General features: G+C 41.9%; 1 protein-coding gene across 6 annotated transcripts in view; it reads left to right on the forward strand.

Annotated features, from left to right (window-relative positions):
• LOC129645509 (uncharacterized) overlaps window positions 1–14745 on the forward strand; it is a 138774-nt gene extending 124029 nt beyond the window's left edge. For 4 of the 6 annotated variants that reach the window (XR_008711395.1, XR_008711399.1, XR_008711408.1 and 1 more), the window contains one exon: window positions 13362–14745. The gene's annotated coding sequence lies outside the window, so the exon portion shown is untranslated. Of the gene's footprint in view, window positions 1–7882; window positions 7900–13361 lie in introns of those variants that run through there. The other 2 variants (XR_008711401.1, XR_008711396.1) reach the window with 2 other exon arrangements.
• The last annotated feature ends 4964 nt before the right edge of the window (window positions 14746–19709 follow it).

Here is a 19709-nt window from a genome sequence, read left to right on the forward strand (position 1 = left end):
AGAGAATGGTAAGTTTACCCAAGACACCGACAAGTATGTTCTGTTCATAAGGAATAAAATTATTCAAAGCCAAAAAAAGGTGATAAATGCCCCATTAGGGCATGTAGTGTAGACTATAAGCACATGGTAAAGAGGTAACCCTGTTTGGAACGAGGGCAGAGGGCACACAGAGTTCACTGAGCAGGAGGAGGCTTTATTCTGACCTATCCCTGGGGATATTCTTGTTCGTAGAAGGGAAGCGTGTGGGAAGTGTGTGTACAGGCCTCTGAGGACGGGCCTGGAGCAGGAGTTCACATGAGGGGTGCTGGGGAATCCCCACCAACCAGAGGAACCGCACCCCCTTCAGTTTTCCCCCTGGCCTGGTCCTGTCTGCGAGAGGAGACAGACACATCCAAGGACCCCGGTTGTGTAAGACAAACAGCTCCCATCCTAAGAGTGTGGATTAAGCCATGCCCTATTGTGAAACCAACCCCGATACACAACATCGTCTGTGAACCCGAGAGATCACCCGGTCTGGGATGCCTCCCTGACTCCCTTAGAACCCAGCCTGGCTCTCCTTTCCCTGGCATTTCAGAGGCTCCTTCTTCTTCCCAGGAGATATTATAATTAAGTGAGATAAATAAAGGCGGGAAATCTGTAATAAAGTGCTAACTTCCATGGATGCCAGATTAAGGAGGGGAAAAAAAAAAAGCCAGCCCACAAAGTAACACAGTCTGGTGGGAAGAGATCAGAGGGCAGCGTGTGACCGGGCTGGCCAAGGGCTGCTTTCCCAGGCGGCGCACATCCTGCCCCTCGGAGTGGGACCAATCGGGGAGGAAGTGGTGAGCAGAGGCCGAGGGGAGTGCAGTTCTCAGGGTTCGTGTCTGCTCCAGGGCTCGGGAGCCTCTGCCTCTCTGTGCCTGGGAACGATAAAGCACACATCTGCTTGTGTTCAGACGGGGCTCCAGGAGGCGCGGTTTCCAGTTACCACTCCTCCCGCGGCTCACGTCCCCGTGATCCTGGAAAGATGTCAGGTACAGATAGACCTCGGAGGGGGGAGCCCTATCTCCCTAGCCCGTATCAAGTAGCCAGAGAACCTGGGGATTGGCTTGCAGCAGGAATACCCTCATCTTGATTGCATTGTTTCTCCTCTCCCTAAAAGGGTGGGATTGGATTCGGAGGTGGGAGGCGGATCTGCAGTGGGGTTGCTGACACCATGTAAGGAAAACCTCAGAGGCTGCGATTCCCATTTGGAGGGCTCAGCAGAAAGGCCAGCAAAACAAGCCTGCCTCTGTTCCCGAATCCTTACCACGGCTTCAACTGCCCAATCACACAAAGGCCGGCAGGCAAACAGCTGCCCAGGGGTGGCTGGGGCATTTCTGATGGAGGGAAGCTGAGGGTTAGTTGAGCCAGACTCTGGAATTGTTACCTGGAAGTGCAGGTGGGCCAGGTGACTGCAGCCCTCACTGGGGGGGGGGGGGGGGGGAGGGGTGAGTGTGCAGAGACCCCCCACCCATGCCAGGCTGGAAGCACTCGGAATGCCCACAGAGGAGCAGGGAGTTTATGCTTCCTCTCTGGTCTTTCCGAGTTTTTATGGATATACTTAGCGATGATAGTGCTAGTTAGGGAATTTCCCTCGGATGGGCCAGGACTTGTTTCCAAAATAACACCTTTCAAAGCATGCAGAGACTTTTAGAAATTAGATAATTGTGTGATATTTATAAAGTGAATTACGTTGTGCTCACACAGTCTGGGCAGCTGTTTCTGACGCTTCAGTAAATAACACCTTATGATTCATTAAGGTTGGGGTGGGAGAGATCTTTTTAAAAGTTGCTATTTACATCTGAGTCTTTGCAAACATTTTAGATCAACTCACAAAGTAAAACAGTCTCAAGGTAAAATGTTTCCGAGTGTGCCTAGCATGGTTCTGTCATCCTAGTTCATTCTTGAGACACTTGTTGAGCATTTAAAATACACCCATCCGTGTATGCAGACACACAGATAATGCTTTATTGCTCTTGTCCTCCATGAATTCTTAGTCTAGAGGAGGCCGATGTGTAAACAGATAATTGCAATACAGTGAGCTAAGTGCTAACGGAAGGATAAAAGAAATGCTGTAATGGTATGGGGGGTATATCCATTTACAGTGCAAATGGAGAGGAGGGAATGGCTTCCCAGAGGAAGTGATATTTGAGCTGCATGGGACAGAAAAGGAGCTTTGAAAGCAGAGAAGGGTGTTGCCTCCTTTTGGTGTCTCCTATTCACCAACTTCCTCTTAACCCCAGGGCCTTTGCACAATCCTTTCCCTCTGTTGGGAAAGCTCCTCCCATTGTCTTCCCTGGTTCAGTCCTTTAGATCCCAGATCCCACGTTAATCCCTCAGGCCAGTCGGACTTCTCCAGGTCATATCCTTTCTATGAGAAGAGCTGGCTCATTCAAGTACCTTTTCTTGAGGGCAGTCATCGCAGCTGTGCTTTGATATTATTTGCATGATTATTTGAATGATATCTTTTCCCCACTAGGCAGAGACTCTTTTCAGCTCTGTTTCTTGACTAAATATTTGCTGAATGAATTAGATGGACATTCCAGGTGTGAGAGAACAATGTATGTTCAGCCAATGACAAGTAGCAGGGCATGTTGGATCTTGGGGTGAGTGAATTGGGGGAAGCAGAAAATTGAGCAATTTAAGGAACTTGGAAGATCTTAGCTTCTGTTTATGTCCTAGCTCAGTATACATTTCTAAATATCAAGACATTTTGAAGATCTGCCTCTCTGTTCCGATAATATCCTTATCAGATGGTTTAAGTCGAAGATGGTGTGTTAAAATATTTAAAAAATGAAATTTCGCTTGTGGTTTTGGGGCTTCACTAGATACCATTTTAAGATTGTGACGAAAGTATAACTTACGTCTAGAAAAATGTACAGTACATTACGGTCCACCTGGCACCATGTGGAAAATACACGTGACTCTCACATGAGTTAAGGAATAGGTCTGTGTCCAGGAGCCTGAACTGCGCACGCTGGTTTGTGTGCTGTGTCAGAGGTAGGAAGGATGACATTGAAGATCCTCTGCGAGACTCCAAGAAAGTGCAGGCTTCCTGGAGAAAGAAGGCTTTTCCTGATGCTCCTCCCACGCTCATGACCTTGAGCAAGGGGAGTGTGAGGATCGTAAACCCCATCCACCCCCTCGCGCATCCTCAAGCTGGAGCACAGAGTGGAGGGTGAGACGCAGAGGCAGCTCAGGTGTTTTCAAGGAAACCTTGACTCCTGGCTGGAGCCCTGCCCGGAATCCCTGCTTCCTTAGCACTCTCACCTGTGCAAGGCTGAGGCCGAGCGTAGGTCCCGTCACCCCAGCATTCTGCAGGACGCGGTGCTGACGGGACCAGCCTCAAGCGCGCAGGCAACCCCAGGGCCACTGATGGCACAGCGGTGCTGTGGGGATCGGAGTGCCTGTCCTGTCACTTACTAGACACCTGCTGCCGCTGCTGCTAAGTCACCTCAGTCATGTCCGACTCTGTGCGACCCCATAGAGGGCAGCCCACTAGGCTCCTCTGTCCCTGGGATTCTCCAGGCAAGAGTACTGGAGTGGGGTGCCATTGCCTTCTCCGTAGACACCTGCGTGTCACTTTTTAGCTCATTTCTGTATATTTCTTTATTTCTGAATTGTATTTACTTTTAAAAAAACTTATTAAAGTATAGTTGCTTTTGCAATGTTGTGTTCATTTCTACTCTACAGCAAAGTGAATACGTATATTCACTATTCAGCTATACGTATATCCCCTATTTTTTTATTTCCTTCCCATTTAGGTCACCACAGAGCACTGAGTAGAGTTCCCTGTGCTATACAGTAGATTCTCAGTAGTTATCTGTTTTATATGTAGTGGTATATACATGTCAGTCCCAGTCTCCCAATTCATCCCACCCCCTCTTTCCCTTCCTTTGTGTCCATATGTTTGTTCTCTGTCTGTGTCTCTATTTGTGCTTTTGTAGATAAGATCATCTGTACCAATTTTTTCCGATTCTGCATGCATGCATTAATATATGGTATTTGTTTTTCTATTTCTGACTGAGTTCACTCCATGGGCATGATAATGTAACATACTGCTTGGAGTTGTGAGATTAGATGTGTTCTTATATGTAAAATGCTTATAATATGACGTAACAAGACACTTGATCTAAAAAAGCTCTGTAGTTGAAACAGCCTTCTTGATTTTGCCTTATAAAATATGGATTTCCTTAATGGGCTACCGAAGGCATTTGAGGGCTTTAGAGAGACAAGGTAGTAGGAAAAATCAATATTGTAATTTTGGTAAAAGAAAAATGTATGAAAGGAACAAGTGCCTTTGTAAGTGATACTAAAAACAGGTTATGCCTTTCTGGATCAGGTCTTGTATATAAAAATGATGGACTCATGGATCTGGGTGAATGCATCCTTTGAGGAGACAGGAAGGGCGCATGTTGAAAAGGAATGCCAGTTTGATCTTCACAGTTATAAGCCAACATTGGTCGTATAGTTGAGGAAAGGGATGCTATAAGGAAACTGTGGATCATTCTTAATACCTTCCCCATTCTCATACACAATAGAGGACATACCCATAATTCCTAGAAGAAATATCAGGGAAAGGAGATGAGTATTAATGACTCAGATACTTAAACTGAACACAGATGAGGGCCTAGAGAACAGTGAAATACAAAATTAACCTAGAGAGATAAACACGGTTGCCACGATTACACTGAAATACAGAAATCCTCCTTGGTTAGGGTACTGAAAAGACAGCAGATGGAAAGGAAGGGTAAGTATATATATATATATGTATGTCTATACTTATGTATGTATCTATCTTTCTTTCATATCAATACTCTGTTCAGAGTTTCTATTGTTTCTAGTCTGAAAACAATCATTAGAACTCAATACTGTTAGCCCATTTTACAGATAAGGAAACTGAGGCCAAGAAAGTTGAGTATCTTGGCAATATGTCTAACAGCATATAGACATTGACTGGTAGAACTATGGATGAGACACAAAGCTGAATTTAAACCTGAGGCTCCTTCTACTCTACTACATTGTCTGTCTTATTAGGAGATATGCACGTATATTAAAACAAAACAAAAATCTTTCTACCTGAAGGTAGACACACTGAAACTAGCGTTTGGGGAAGATGAAAAGGAAAGAAGTGGTGTTACTCTGGTTTTATTCCAGAGTGCCAAGTCAGATGGAGGAGTTTTGTATGATGTTTTTTTTTTAAAAGCTTGAGTTACAGAATTAATATAGTAAAATGAGACGAGGGAGATGAGACTTCAAATGTCCAGACCTTTGCAATGAATTTTGTTTTCGCTATGAGCACCATGTGTTGAAATCTAGATTTGTCTTTCAAACAGTTTTATTCCTTGAAGGTTAAGTAAATACGCAAGGAAACTAACACCAAGTTTCACTTTGCAAATAAAGAACTTTCAGAATTGTTTGAAAGTGGCAGAAACCTGGGCAAAAGTATTAATAGCATTATTTCAAAGCTCAGAATGAAGGGGAAGATAAGTTGGTACAGTTTCATCTGTGCTTCAGATGCTGACTGGCTAAGGGTTTCTATTGCATGTCAATTGTCATCAGATGTTTTTTATGAAGACTTTAAGATGGATCAGTTTCCATAGGCGTTTGGATAGGAAGATGACTTCATGAGTACTGGATCCACCCTAATCTTTAAGGTTGAGATTTGACCTACGTAATATATTTGCAATGTATCAAGCTTTTTAGTGGCTAAAATATTGTTCATATTACAAGTCAGCACTTTCCCACCCAGTGCTTATACAGTTCATTTAAAAAAATCTGAAATGAAGGAGTTTTTGTTAAGCTCTGTGATAAGAGTTGGGGCTCATTGCTTCCTTTTGTTAAGATTTAATTCAGTGGCTATTTATGTGAAGGCTCTGGTGTGCAGAATTGTGCTAAATGATGTGTAGAGATCACCCATGCAAGAGTTTCAGACAGATTGTGGTATAGTGATGGGTTTAAAAAAAAAAAACACACAACAAAAACGAATGGCCATCATGGGTGTTTTAAGAGTTTTTCCTGTTAAAAGAGGGAGAGAATATATTCAGTTGTGTACAGTCAGGTAATCTCTACACTTGGGATGACCATGGGTACAATCTGTCTTGATGCCCAATAAACTCACACAGCATCTAGTGCAAAATTGACAAAAATAGGTATATAGTAGGTGACAAATGTTTGTTAGGGGAACTTAAAAGTAGATTGAAGGAAGGACAAATTTTAATGGTTTGGAAGTGATTGGATGGGAATGCAGGGTATTCTGAGGGCACGTGTATTCTAGCTTCAGGTCATAAAATGCTTTTCAATAAAAGTGAGTTGGTTAGTTTTTTTGGTATATGGGGGATTGTCTTTGAAATTTAAATATTAAACACATTTACAATTCTCTATTTTCAGTATTTATTTTCCTGTCTTGCCATTCAAGTCATTAAGACAAATATTTAACAGATCTTTAACCTGGTATTTTCAGATCTACTTAAAAATACTCATTGGGAAGAGAATTATACGATGTGCTTTCATCTGGGATTGCTTTCCTTCTATCTTAAGAGCTCCCTTTAGTATTTCTTCAGGTCTGCTGGTGTTAAGATTCCTCAGATTTTATATAAAGAACTTTATACTGCCTCTGTTTTCATTATGTACAGAATTCTTGGAAATCACTTTCAGTGCATTTAAAATAGCATTTCTGACATCATGTCTTCTGGCTACCATGATTCTGTTGAATCTTGGTGCGCAGTCTTGGCACACAGTCTTATTTTTGCCATTTGAAAATACCATCTCCGTGTTAAACTTTCCCCATCCTCCCACCCCACAGATTTAATAATATTCAGTTTTTTTTTTTTTTAGTGATTGTAAGAGTTTGTTTTTTGTCTTCAGTTTTCAGTTGCTTTTCTATAATGGTCTCGGTTGAACTTCCTTATGTTTACCTAACTCAAGATTTGTAGCACTTCTTGAATCTGTGCTTTTTTTTTTTAATCGATTTTAGAAAAATCGCTTATCATTATGTCTTCAGTTAATGCTTTTACCCCATTTCCTTCTGTCCTCTGGTATTCTAATTACATGTATGTTAACCTAGGTTTCCTGTGCTGCTTTCCCTTTTTCTTTTCATGCTTTTATCTGGATATTTCCTCCTGATGTAGCATCCAGTTCATTTTCTCTCTCCAGGTGTACATGGTAGGCTATTTAATATATATATATATATATATTTAACAAAAAATATATATTGAATATATTCATACCAGTGGTTGTATTTTAAATTATAAGATGTCCTTTTGATTCATTTTACACTGAAATTCTTTAGTTGTGCAATTCATTTAACTTGACTAATCACAGTTATTCTAAAGTCATCTGGTAACTACAGTGTCTGAATTCCCTGTGGGTCGGTTTCTATTGTTTCTTATTTTCTCTTGATTTTTGGTTAGGTCTTATTTTTGCAAGCCTGATGATTTCAGATGACTGCTGGGCACTGTGTCTTAAAAGTATAGAGATAGTATTTAGCTTTGGATGATATTTTCCTCTGACATGTTTACTTTTCTTCTGGGAGGCAGGCAGGGGAAGGATAGAGCACTTGAATACATGCAAGGATTAAACTGTTCCAAAGGTGGCCTTTAGTCTTCATGAGGCTGCTCTGTTTCTGGCTTATTTTTCCTTTGGTTTAGTTCTAGGAATCCTAGCCAAAGTTCTGGGTTGTTACCAGGGCCCCTTTCTCTTAGCAAGCCATGAACTCCAATTTTTACCTGCTCAACTCTGATGTGAGATTTGCTTATAACTTGCTAGGTCTTCCACTGTCTGCAACAGAATCAGCAGACGTGTTTGTTGAACAGGCAAGCATCAGATCTCTTCTTACCAGGGTCATTTGTTGTTACTTTAGTCCCTAAGTCGTGTCCAACTCCTGCCAGGCTCCTCTGTCCATGGGATTCTCCAGGCAAGAATACTGGAGTGGGTTGCCATTTCCTTCTCCAGGGGATCTTCCCGACCCAGGGATTGAACCTGTGTAATCTTGCTGTCTTCATGATCCTCAAATTCCTTCAGACAGAAGCTGCGGTAACAGTTTTTCCCTGTAGTTATTTCATTTTCTGTTGGGAGGGTTGGTCTGACCTAATCTACTCCACTGTATTGAAGAGGAAGTCTAAATACTTTGAGGTGGTCTAACCCTAGATTTTTGTTGTTGTTGTTGTTGCCTCGATACTGTGTTTCAATAACTTCAAATGCCAATTTACCATTAAGTTATTAAAATGTGTTTCCCCTGGCCTTAATAAAACAGCACAGTAGCCTGTGTCTGCATTTAAAGATGCTTCTAAGTTTTTCTCATGTTACCTCATTTAACTGTCAGAACAGTATATGATGTCACACATTACAATGAAGTTCTCTGTGAATAAACTGAGTCTTGATTCATTAGTGTCCTGTTTGTGAAGTGAATGTTCTGGAAATTGGAGATAGAATTGGGGAGTACTTGAGAGGCATTGAGAAAGTCAGAATTTTAAAGGAGTTCGTGACCAACTGATTGTGGAATAAGGAGGGAGTGGTTGTTTTGCTTGGATAAACGGAGACCAATGATAGTTCCTCCTTTAAAAAAAAAATGCAGGAGCTGTATCATGAGGATTAAGGTTTGTCAGGATCAATAATGAATACAGAAAATTAGTACCGAATTGTACTCCCAGAAGGGAGATTACTGTAGCAGAGTGAAATTGTTGTTGGACATTTTAAGGTTGAGGACCGGAAAAGGACAGGAGGCCGGGCTGTCTTGGAGGGAGAATCTGGAAACCAAAGTAGCCCTCTTGGCTCCCTCCTTTCTCCCCTCTCCCCACCCTTCCTGTGCGAGGGCGCAGAGCGCCAGGCACTGTGCTGTGTTGGTGTATGCACTCTCATTTCACCTTTAATTCTGCAAGATGGTTACTATCTCAGAGCCTTCTCCAGGTATCAGACACTGAATCCACTGCCTCAGATGGAGTCAAATGGTGGAACGTGAAGTTGAGGGGGTCAGGGCCGGAGAGAAAGAGGGCTCTAGAATTGGAACCTGGAGATGACGGGCGCTTGCGCCTCCCAGAGGCGGGTGTAGGCAGTGGGGTGCCTCACTGATGGGAGGCTGGTTGGGAGGGCGAGAGTCCAGGGCAGGTAAGAACAGGGGACTGTCAGTGGTGCTCGCTGCATAACCAAGTCCTCTGCTGGAGCCAAAGCAGCTGGAGGAGAAAGATGGGACTCCTGTGAGATCTCTGAGCTAGAAAAGTCATGACCTGAGGACTGTGAGGATCTGAAAGGTGGAGGACAGGGATGTCAGAAAGATATTCAAGACACGTGTTCCCCTTGCTGCTGTCTCCTGCTCTGTCCTTTATCCTGCTCTCTGACTCTCCTAGCCCACCAGGTGAGTCCTCTTTCAAGACTCATTCAGTGTCTGCTCTCAGCCACGCCTTTCCTGCCCCTCCTCGAAAGGGAGGAAACCGCTCCCTTCTGCAGGGGATCTTCCTGACCCAGGGATCAAACCCGAGTCTCCTTGATTGCTGGCTGATTGTTAGCTGTCTGAGTCACCAGGGAAGCCACATCATGAGACAATACTAACCAAGAAAAAGAAAATCAAAAGACATGCCGTATTGTACCATTAGTGACAATTTCTTCTGTTTACTATGTTAACTTCCGTTTCTTTTGACAATTGTGCTTACCCCTTCTTGTCCAGATTTCTGCTGGATAAGATCCTGATAAACTCGACAATGCCCAGGTATGGGTCCCGAGAAGAATGGAGAGAAAGAGAGGAAACACTTGGCAGAGGGACTCAGTTGCTTCATGAAGTTGAATACACTAGAGTCCTGGGGAGTGAAGGCCAGTTTTGGAAAGCAGACGAAAAAGGGGTTGCATAGAGCTTAATTTAAGGAAGAAACTTACACTTGGGAAACAAAGATGTAACAAAACTCATTAATTAATGCCTGGATGGAGAATTTTTACATTAGGGGAAAAAAGGTCCATAAAAACAACTTACCATCTCATCTTAAATCCAGCATTACGTGCCTGAAAGTTCCAGCCCTTGGTCATTAGCTGTCGGGTGACCTTCCCAGCAGACTGGATCCGTGGCAGGGAAATCACACAGCCGTCATTGCAGGGATTTTATGCATCTCTTGAAGGAGATTCTCGGCTCTGTGTGTGGTTACTTGACTGTCTCTAATAATGCAGGAAGGTCAGCATGTGCTTAGTAATTTTTAAGCTTCTGGACCAGACTCGAATTGATTTTTATCTGTCACTTGTCCAGTGATAAGCGCACTGTCGGGGCTTCCCCGGTGGCTCAGGGATAAAGAACCTGGCTGCAGTGCAGTTGACGCTGACGCAGGAGATGTGGATTCTATACCTGGGTCAGGAAGATCCCCTGGAGAAAGAAATGGTACCCCACTCCAGTATTCCTGCCTGGAGAACCCCAAGGACAGAGGAGCCTGGCAGGCTACAGTCTGTAGGGTCACAGAGTCAGACACGACTGGACACCACACATGCAGGCATGCTGTTGAAGAAAAAGAAATACTCACAGTAATTTGTATTAGTTCATGACCCAGTCGTATGCTAAAGCTGTGTAAAGTTCAGTCGCTTTTCCCAGTCCCTGGGCTGAGTGACTCTCGGGTATCATTCGAACAAGGTGGTAGCTGGACACTGGTTCTCCCCTGGGACGGCGAGCCTACGGGAACCGGCCCTTGGCTTCCAACTAGCTTCAAAGTATAATGGTGTTCTAAGACTAGTGGGTGTTGACTTTTTGGTTTAAATTCCCCCTTTTCTCTTAGGTAGGACTCCGAATTTTAGATTTCATGGATGAATAGGTAACTTTAGTGAGTGATTTGAGACTGCAGTACATAAAAATGTGTCAATAGTTCAGGATGACTGATAGCTCCTCTTGTAACCAAAGCCACCTGCGATTTTTTTATAGTCCTGCCGCATAAGCCATCTTAAACAGATAATCAGTTCTGTTGCACAAACAGTCACTTCTGTTCACCAAGGAGGCCCACTTTCTCTCCCCAAGCAGGACTATAAAAAAAAAAGCCTGCATAATCCAAATAATCAAAACTTCTGAAACACTTGAGCAGTTGTAAAGCCAGCCTTCTGCGTCTCTCCTCTTTGTCTTCCTCCTCTCTTCCCTTATGAACTGAAGAACAGCAGAACCATTTATGCAGCAGTAACACATGAGGGAAAACTGCAATGATGTGTTCATATACGTACATGAAAATACACACACGTGCAAGTTTTAGTCAGGGTCTTGTTTCTTGCATAACTTTTCCCTAGCATTTTAATCTTGAAAGGATTAAGAGAAAATTTGCTCTTCTCAAAGTATCAGGTGTATTGTAGCAACAGCCTGTGGACAGGAGAAATTAATTTTTCTTCAGTGACTTCCTTCGTTTCATTGGATTAAAAATTATGGAGTTTGAATATGAAATGTGAATGTCATGAGGTGTTCCCTGAAAATACCCTGGTGAATTCAAGTTTTTGGTTAAAGCTGATTTAAACTGTTCATCCATTTTCCCTTCACCCATTAAAGTGCTATTATCCTGCAGAATTAGTGATGCTGGATTTCTTGTTCATTTCTTCAACATGGTACACACAGAGTCATATTTGCCCTTTGAAAATTCAGCAGTATTCAAATACAGCTTAAGTCACTTGATTCTTTCCACAAATATTTATTGGGCTTTAAATAGGCGACAGGCACTGGTTTTAGATGGTATGGGGCTGGGGATGCTGTGTTGAACAAGACTGTTAAGGCTCCTGCCCTAGAAGCTGACTTTTGAAGAATGTAGGCTATCAGGGTTTGATGAAGACAGATTTAAAATTCTCTTTGTAGTATTTGGGCCACTAACAAATAATGATTTTAAACTCTAAACCTCAAACTTTCACAAAGAGGAGGAACATCAGTAATAAAGGATTCTTGCTTTTTAGTCATGTTATTTTCATATCTGGATTTCAACTTGAGACATGGTTGTTAGTACTTAAACTTGGATAGCTTTGTAGTAGTGAACAAGCCAAATTCACTGGGCTGTATCCTTTCCAGTTTCTAGCATACAGCTTAGACACCATTTAGAACTCTTAAATTTAGATTTTTTCTGACCAATTCCAGGTAGAAAGTCAACTGGGACACTTTCTAAAAATGTTAAGTGGCCCCTGAAGGGATCCCTCAAGGACCTTGCCGACTACTGTCGAATTCTGGCCTCAGGTCATTTTAGGCGCCATGATGGCTTAAAGCAGCAGCTCAAAGTGTGGCCCACAGACCCCTGAGGTCCTTGGGAGGCTTCCTGGTGGCTCAGAGGTAAAGAATCTGCCTGCATTGCAGGAGACAAGGGTTCAGTCGTTGGGTCAGGAAAAGCCCCGGAGGAGGGCATGGCACACCACTCCAGTATTGTTGCCTGGAGGATCCCATGGACAGAGGAGCCTGGCGGACTGCAGTCCATGGGATCACAAAGAGTCAGATGCGACTGAAGTGACTTAGCACAAGGTCCTTTAGATCTTTTCAGTGGATCTACAAGGTCAAATCTATTTTCGTATTAAGACTAGGATGTTATATCCCCTTTTCATCTTCTTTCTCACATTTATCATGAAGTTTTCCACTGTACATTTGGAGCCTCTCTATAACACAGTGAATCAGTATTTTTTAAATAATCTGTGATTGGTGTCTCAAAATTGGGCATAGGTTAAAGATCAAGTGGTAATTCCATCAAAGGATCTTAACATCGAAAGTATTAAAAGTTCACTGATAAGGGTTCAGATTCCTATGGGAAGTATCAATTGTTGAGTTTTGGTGTAGTATAAGGGAAAGAATAATCCAAGATTATTAGAAAAGGCTATTGTTATTTCTCCACATTCCTGCTATATTTACATATTCTAACCAGAAGGTCACAACAGATTGAATGCAGCACATAGGAGACTTCAGCTCTCTTCTGTTAATGCAGGGATGAAAAATTTCACAACACTGTAAAACAATGGCACTATATTTTGAAGGGAAAATCTAATTATTGCTTTTAAAAGTCTCTCACGTATGTAAATATGTTTTTAGGTTATTTTTAATGAATTAATAAATATTAAAGACTTGTTTTAATTTGCAACATGGTAAGTGTTTTTCTCTGTAATTTTTAATAAAAGAGTCTGGATATTAACTGACTTAAGAACTGGTCTAAAGGAATGTATAAGTAAATTCACCTCCAGGAAGTTCAAGTGTGGGGTTACATTCCTTGAGATCCAAGATCTGTTCCTACTTCTCAGTTTGAAGTGGTTTCAGGAAGTTTAGATAGTCTCCTTCACAGTTAGGGGCCCCCCATTCTGGGTGGAGTGACAAAGGATGAAGATAAACAGCCTGTATGGTAAGTTAGTCAATAGAGTCCATTTTTAATCTCCAGTCTCCTCCGTCCCAAGTCATGAAATCCTCCAGGGCCATGTAAGAGTTTCAAACTATTGCTGCGGAAGACGAAGCGTTGTACAAGGGCTGCATGACATGTATTCTTGGAGATACAGCTTGCAACTCCGCATGCGTAAAAGGGAATCACAGCTGCTTATCTGAAACGTCTTCATCATCCATTTGGAAATGAAGAATTCCGCCTGCTGTGCTTCCATCCCCACAGGAAGCCACACCCAGCTGACTTCTCAGTCCAGACTTGTTCTCAAGGTCACCTATGTAATTTTTTTTTTCCCCCTGAAGCCTCAGTGTTCTTCGTCTTCTCGGAGATAATAGCCCTAAGCCCTTCAGTCATCATTTCCTTGTCCTCAATTTTCTTCCTGGCTTCCTGCAATTTTAATCCCAAGCCCCTGCAATTCCTTGCCTTGGAGGTTTAAGTGGCCCCATTTACAACCAATTTTCAGCTAATATTTGATGCATTCTTTTCAAATAAACCAAACTGTCCTCCTCTGCAGGCTTGGTGCTTTTGGACCTAATAAAATCAGAGGGTTGATAGTGGGCTTTTAAACTGATGTGGTTTCTCTTCTGTGATTTTTACAGAAAAATAGATCTTTCAAAGTAGGAGACAGACCTGTTCCTGATGGGTTAATTTCAGAATCTCGTGCTGTCATTAATCAAGGGAAAGAAATCGCTCTTTCATCTGCCCTTTGCTCCAGTTCTTACAAAGGAGAGGGAATGAGAGTGGGGTAGATGAGTAAAGAAATCATAGACTCCTTTTCTGGGGGCTCTTTCCTTCTAACCTTCTCTGGGTGCCTTATCTCTGGCCCCTTCTGTAAGCTGATCCAGCTCATGTCGGCCTGACACATGAACCATGCAAAGCTGCTTTCTAAAGAGATTTTAATTCCTGCTTGACAGGCTAGGCTGAAGCCCATGAGCGACAATAGATGGTGGTTTTTTTTTTTAAGCAAGACTGAAAACCATGGCGCACCTGGTATTTCATTGAACATCAGACAGACATATTATTTTTTTCTCAGAAAAGGAAAAAAAAACAGTTAAAAATAGCTAAACTTTAAGTAATAAAATACAGCTCAGTTTGCCAGGAGTCCTGTATTAAGAGAGCCACCATTTTTGGCCTGCCTGAAGACTGTTTTTGTCCCTAATCTGTTTTAAATCTTCTGAGGGTTTTATCGTTTTTTCCGCCTTTCCATAAAATTAACTCAATATATATTTTTTTAATCCTAGTCTGAAATTTCATCCTTCATGAGCCCCCTGCGTGGCTGAGTTTCAAAGTATCACGTCATGTAAGATAAATGACATCTTTGGACCCAAGATATCTGGGTTCACTGATCATGTTTAATGTCTTGGGTGGGGGTGGAGCTAGAAACTGGGATCTTCCTTCAGGATTGTATGAGGCCAGATCCAGAATAAATGAAAACGATTTAGGAGTTGCCTACACATTCTCTTGCAAACGCAAATTGAGCCCCCCCCCCCTTTTTTTTTTTTTTACACGACCGTAGCAAATTTCAGCTAGCTTTTGTTCCTGGCCGGTGGTGTGCGTTGTGCGCATAAGGATGTGCACGTAATAAGGATAACTCTGATCACAGAGATGGTGGTGGTGGTGCTTTGACGAGGGTGGTGACTGTCATTTATTAACTGGGCACCAGGCTTCGTGTTCGCTTTCCTTGATTTTTTTTCTATTTAATTTGCATACCAGCTCCAGGCACTGGATGTTGTCACTTCCGTTTTACCATTGGGGAACAGGGAGACTAGGCTGGCACAAGTTGGGATGACCTGCTTGGTGCAGTCCTTGGTGTGAGCTTGGTGCCAGAGCTGATACCACATGGCACAAAGTTGGTTTAATCAGCCTTTTGCACAGAAACTCCTTATTTACATCAAGGGAAAAAGAGCCATTTAGAACTGTAGGGCACAGCTCAATTTACATAATACTTTCCTGAGCATTATCTTAATCCTTCCAGCGCACTTAGGAGAGAGGTGGTCTTACCATCTCCATTGTGTGTTTCTTCTTTGTTGTTCTTTGCTGGCTGATACTAATTTTGACGTCTTGGAGGAATTGCAGACTGCTAAAGTTAAAGGACGCTTGTTGGTTATGTGAGCTACATTTATAGTTCAGCATTTGAGTAACTGTTTTATTAATGTTCCCATGGAAGAGACTGTTCTCTTCTAGTTATTTAAAGGAGGCCTGCTGCATTCATGGGTATAAATTTTGCTCACGAGGGCTTGCAGCACTGTGTGTTTCTCAGTGGATATGTTTTAAAATTGTATGAGAACATTTTCAAAGGTAGCACTGCACACAGATTGGGACAGTCGGGGACCTAAGGGTTGGATGGTACTTTGCTATTAATTAGCTTTGTGACTCCAGGCCAGGCCTGTGACCTTTCTGGGTCCCACTTTCCCCATTTCATTACAAGTGGGTTGGCTGTTCACTGAGGATTTACTAGAATTTCTTTGATCTCTTTGGAAAAAGTTGACAGCAGATTCTTAAAACCTTCACTACTCAATAGCTAATTATTTTTATTGTAAGTGTATGAACAATTATGTGTCTTATGCGCATTGAAAGACAGATGACAGGCCATTGGAAAACAGCTTTAAACTTTGTTATCCCTTGTCACTAGGGAATGAGGTACAGGGTTGAGATATTTCATTTTAGGGCCTAGGTTGTGTTTTTATTATAAGGAGAGGACCAAATCTCAAAAACTTGGTATTGCCAGCCTTGCTTGCTTGCAGGCCTCCTTCCTTCCTTCCTCATTTAACTTAGTTAAAAAGCCATTAGGCAGGCCTGAGCAAGGAGGCCCAGCAAGGCCAATAAGCAAATATATTGAAGGTAATGGGAACCAGACTTCTTACTGTCAGAGAAGGAAGCTACAAATTGAAAAAAGGGAAAAGCTACAAGGAGCTCTGTGCTATGGATTAGAGTATGAGTGAAGTCATGAATTTCAATATGTAGAAGTGTTATGTGTATGACATTTAATTTTAAATATAGAAAAAAATTAATATTAAAGTATGTGTACATATATGAATATGTACATAAGTATGCAACATACCCATTTTCCTAACTCAGCTCACTAAGAGGGCCAGGATGCAGTGATAGCCCTGTGAATATGAACACATTTATTGTTCAGATCCTAGTTTCTAAATATCAGTCTTTGCTCAAAGAAACCACAGGACTTTGGGGAAAAAAAAAAATCTTGTTCTAGGGCTAGGACAGGGAAGACCCAAAATGAGTTTTGAATGTCTTCTTGTGCCAGGAAAGACAGATGTTCTCAGAGAATATTGGAAAGGTGACAGAAGAACACAGGAGCCTGCTTGAAGGCATTCCCACTAATCAAACCTGAGACAATTTGGGCATGAAAATAGTATTACAGATTATATCTGACTAAACAAACCAAGAATGTGTGGGGCCATGTTGATGCCCCCATCAGTCAGTAAATGCATGAATAAGTGAGAAGAGAGAGTTCTCCTTAAAAATAGAATGTTATCTGTTGAATAAAAAGTTGAATGAAACATGGTGATTTGGCATCTTTCTAATAAGGATATAGCTAAGAAACATCAATGAACGCTAAAACCAGTGAGTGAAGTTGAATGAGGATCAAGATAGTTGTATTACCTCAAACTGTCCACAAATCCTTATTCACTGTGACGGGCAACCCGGTAATTCCGCTAGAGAAACTTGGAAGGTTTGATCTGAATCATGTGATCAAAGTTGCCGTCACCACTGATGGGACCAACTGAGATTATGTGTCACTTGATGAGATGCGGTGAGAACACAGCATCTTTCCCCAAAAATGTAACCTTTGAATCTTCTCATGAGAGAACCTTACTAATCTCATTTGAGGGGGCATTGTACAAAAATAATTAGCCGGCAATCTTCGATGTAAGGGAAATGAACTTTAACGAAGAGCTGGATACCGCTCCAAATTAAAGATTGGAGAGAACACAGTGAGATCCTGGGGTGGATTCGGTGTCTAGGAAGAACATTATTGGGGCAGTTGGGCTCACTTGTATGAAGAAACTTTTACGAGTGAAGGGTGTATTGGGACTTCTTGAACCATTTGCACCACTTGTCTGCAGGTTCATGTTGTTTTGGAGATGGAAATTACTAGTACATGAATGCTTAGTTCTTAGTTTTTACTTTATTGTATGATGTTTACAAAATAATTTCTGAATTCTGTTCTTCTTTTATTTTACTTGTATACAAATCTTGCAGGGTGTAATTAAATCAGACTTTCATTTCTGTATTTTTATGAATGTTGTATAGCATATAGAATATATGCTATATACATATATATATATAGTATATATATAAACTATATATATAGTTTCACAAACTCAGGAGATTCTGGGCCCATGATGTGGTCTGTGCGCCGAATGGTATGGCTTGACTGAGGACAAAACGAGAACTGTAGAGGGTCCCAGGCTCAAAACTGTGACTTTCGTAATGGTGGGGAGACATTTCACGTTAATGGGGTTGTGAGTAGGTGTTCTGGAGTCAGAGTGCCTTCACCACCGACCAGATGTGTGACATTAAGCGGGAGACCTAACCTGTCTGTGTTCCATCTCAGCAGTCAAGTAGGTAATGATAGTTCCTATGTAACGGAGTTATTGTGAGAACCACGTGACTAATACCAGTCAGATGGTTAGAAGGATATTTGGTGCAGGATAAATGCTATGTGTTTTATTATTACTATTGCCACCATTGCAACTATCAATGTCTATAATTTATGTAGAGACTAGAGAGACTGGTTAAAAGAATTTCCATTTGGCAGTTGGACATTTAATCCCTTCTCCTACACTGATGAAAGAAGAACAAATGCCATTGGTTTTTGCATGCTTAACACTGTGCACTGATTTTTTTTTTTTTTTAAGCGATGCTTCTCTTATCCCCAAAGCCACCCCTTAAACTTTCTTTACTGTTTTATAAGAGGGAAGGCACACATTTTAAAGTGTTCAGGAAGGACAGTGGAAATGAAGACAGGATCAAAACCAAACATAAAGAAAGCCAGACGGAAGATCAGAGAATCAAGATGCAAAGAAAAATGTTGACTTTGGCAAAAACATTGTGACTGCGGGTCTTATTTCAAGTTCACATATTGAAGTTCAGCAAGTTTGCATATTTGCAAATGCAAATGAATTTGTGCACCAGAGAAGCTAGGAAACTTGGAATCTTCCTGGAAGGAGGGTCCTTTTGAGGGCCTCGGGGGCCTGGGTAGCCTGTCACCTACACCTGACTCTCGAGGACTTGCTTTCCCCGAAGTCCTGCTGGTCAAGCTCACGACGCAGCCCGCACGGTTCTTACAGAGCATTAAGCCTTACATGCTTTTATTTATTTATAGTCTGCTCCTTTCCTAAAAGGGTTTGAAGGAAGAAATCGAACTGCCTGTTACCTGAATAAGCGCTAAATGATCGTGGATAGACCAGCATTAACAAACTGTAAAATGAAAGAAGAGACCGACTGACTGAGAGGAGAGAGATTTTCACCAGTGCCTGGAGGGATGGGTAATGAATGACTACTCAGAAGAAGGAAATACAGTGACAATGAATGTAGCTAGGACTCTATAAGCACATTTGGGGGCAACTGGTAGAGTGAACTCAGGCATAGGAGAGCCTGAGAAACATCTCAACACATGGTGCACATGGTTTTGCAAGCAGGTCCCCTCCCTTTGGTTTGGTCTCTCTCCTCTATCTTTCTGGCTATAGTATTTGAATGTTGGGTCCCATTTGTCTCTTTTGAGAAATACTAGCAACTGAATGGGAATGAACTACCTGGAATTCCTCATAATACCTAGGCTTTAGAAGTCTTCCATGGAGTAGAGGGAATGGATGTCCAGGCAGTCTAGGTGGTGATGACAGACGTAGAGCCTAGAGCTGGAATCCATGCCTTCCAGTCTCGGCTCTGCTTTTTACTAGCTGCTCATCTTCACAATCTGTAAACAGTGTTGGGATAAGAAACAAATGAAGTCTTATGTGAAAAGAACCTGCAATAGAGGAAGCGTTCAAAAAATATTTCACTAGTATATATTTGTTTAGTGCGTAGAAATTGGAAACATTTTGTGTCTTAAGTAGTTTGCTTTATGATGGAAGCTGATTTTATTTTTTTGTAAAGCAAGTGTGGGAAACGTAATAACTGGCTTGTTTTCTGGTCACCACTCTTTCCTTTTTTTTTTTTTTTGGATAGAGGTTGTTCATATCTTACTCCATTCACTTCAAACTTCCTACCTTACCAACTTGCTGAAAGTGAAGTTGCTCAGTCGTGTCCAACTCTTTGTGACCCCTTGGATTGTAGCCTACCAGGTGGCCAGAGTATTGGAGTTTCAGCTTCAACATCAGTCCTTCC

Source organism: Bubalus kerabau, chromosome 3 (assembly GCF_029407905.1).
Source record: "Bubalus kerabau isolate K-KA32 ecotype Philippines breed swamp buffalo chromosome 3, PCC_UOA_SB_1v2, whole genome shotgun sequence".
Lineage (NCBI taxonomy): Eukaryota > Metazoa > Chordata > Mammalia > Artiodactyla > Bovidae > Bubalus > Bubalus kerabau.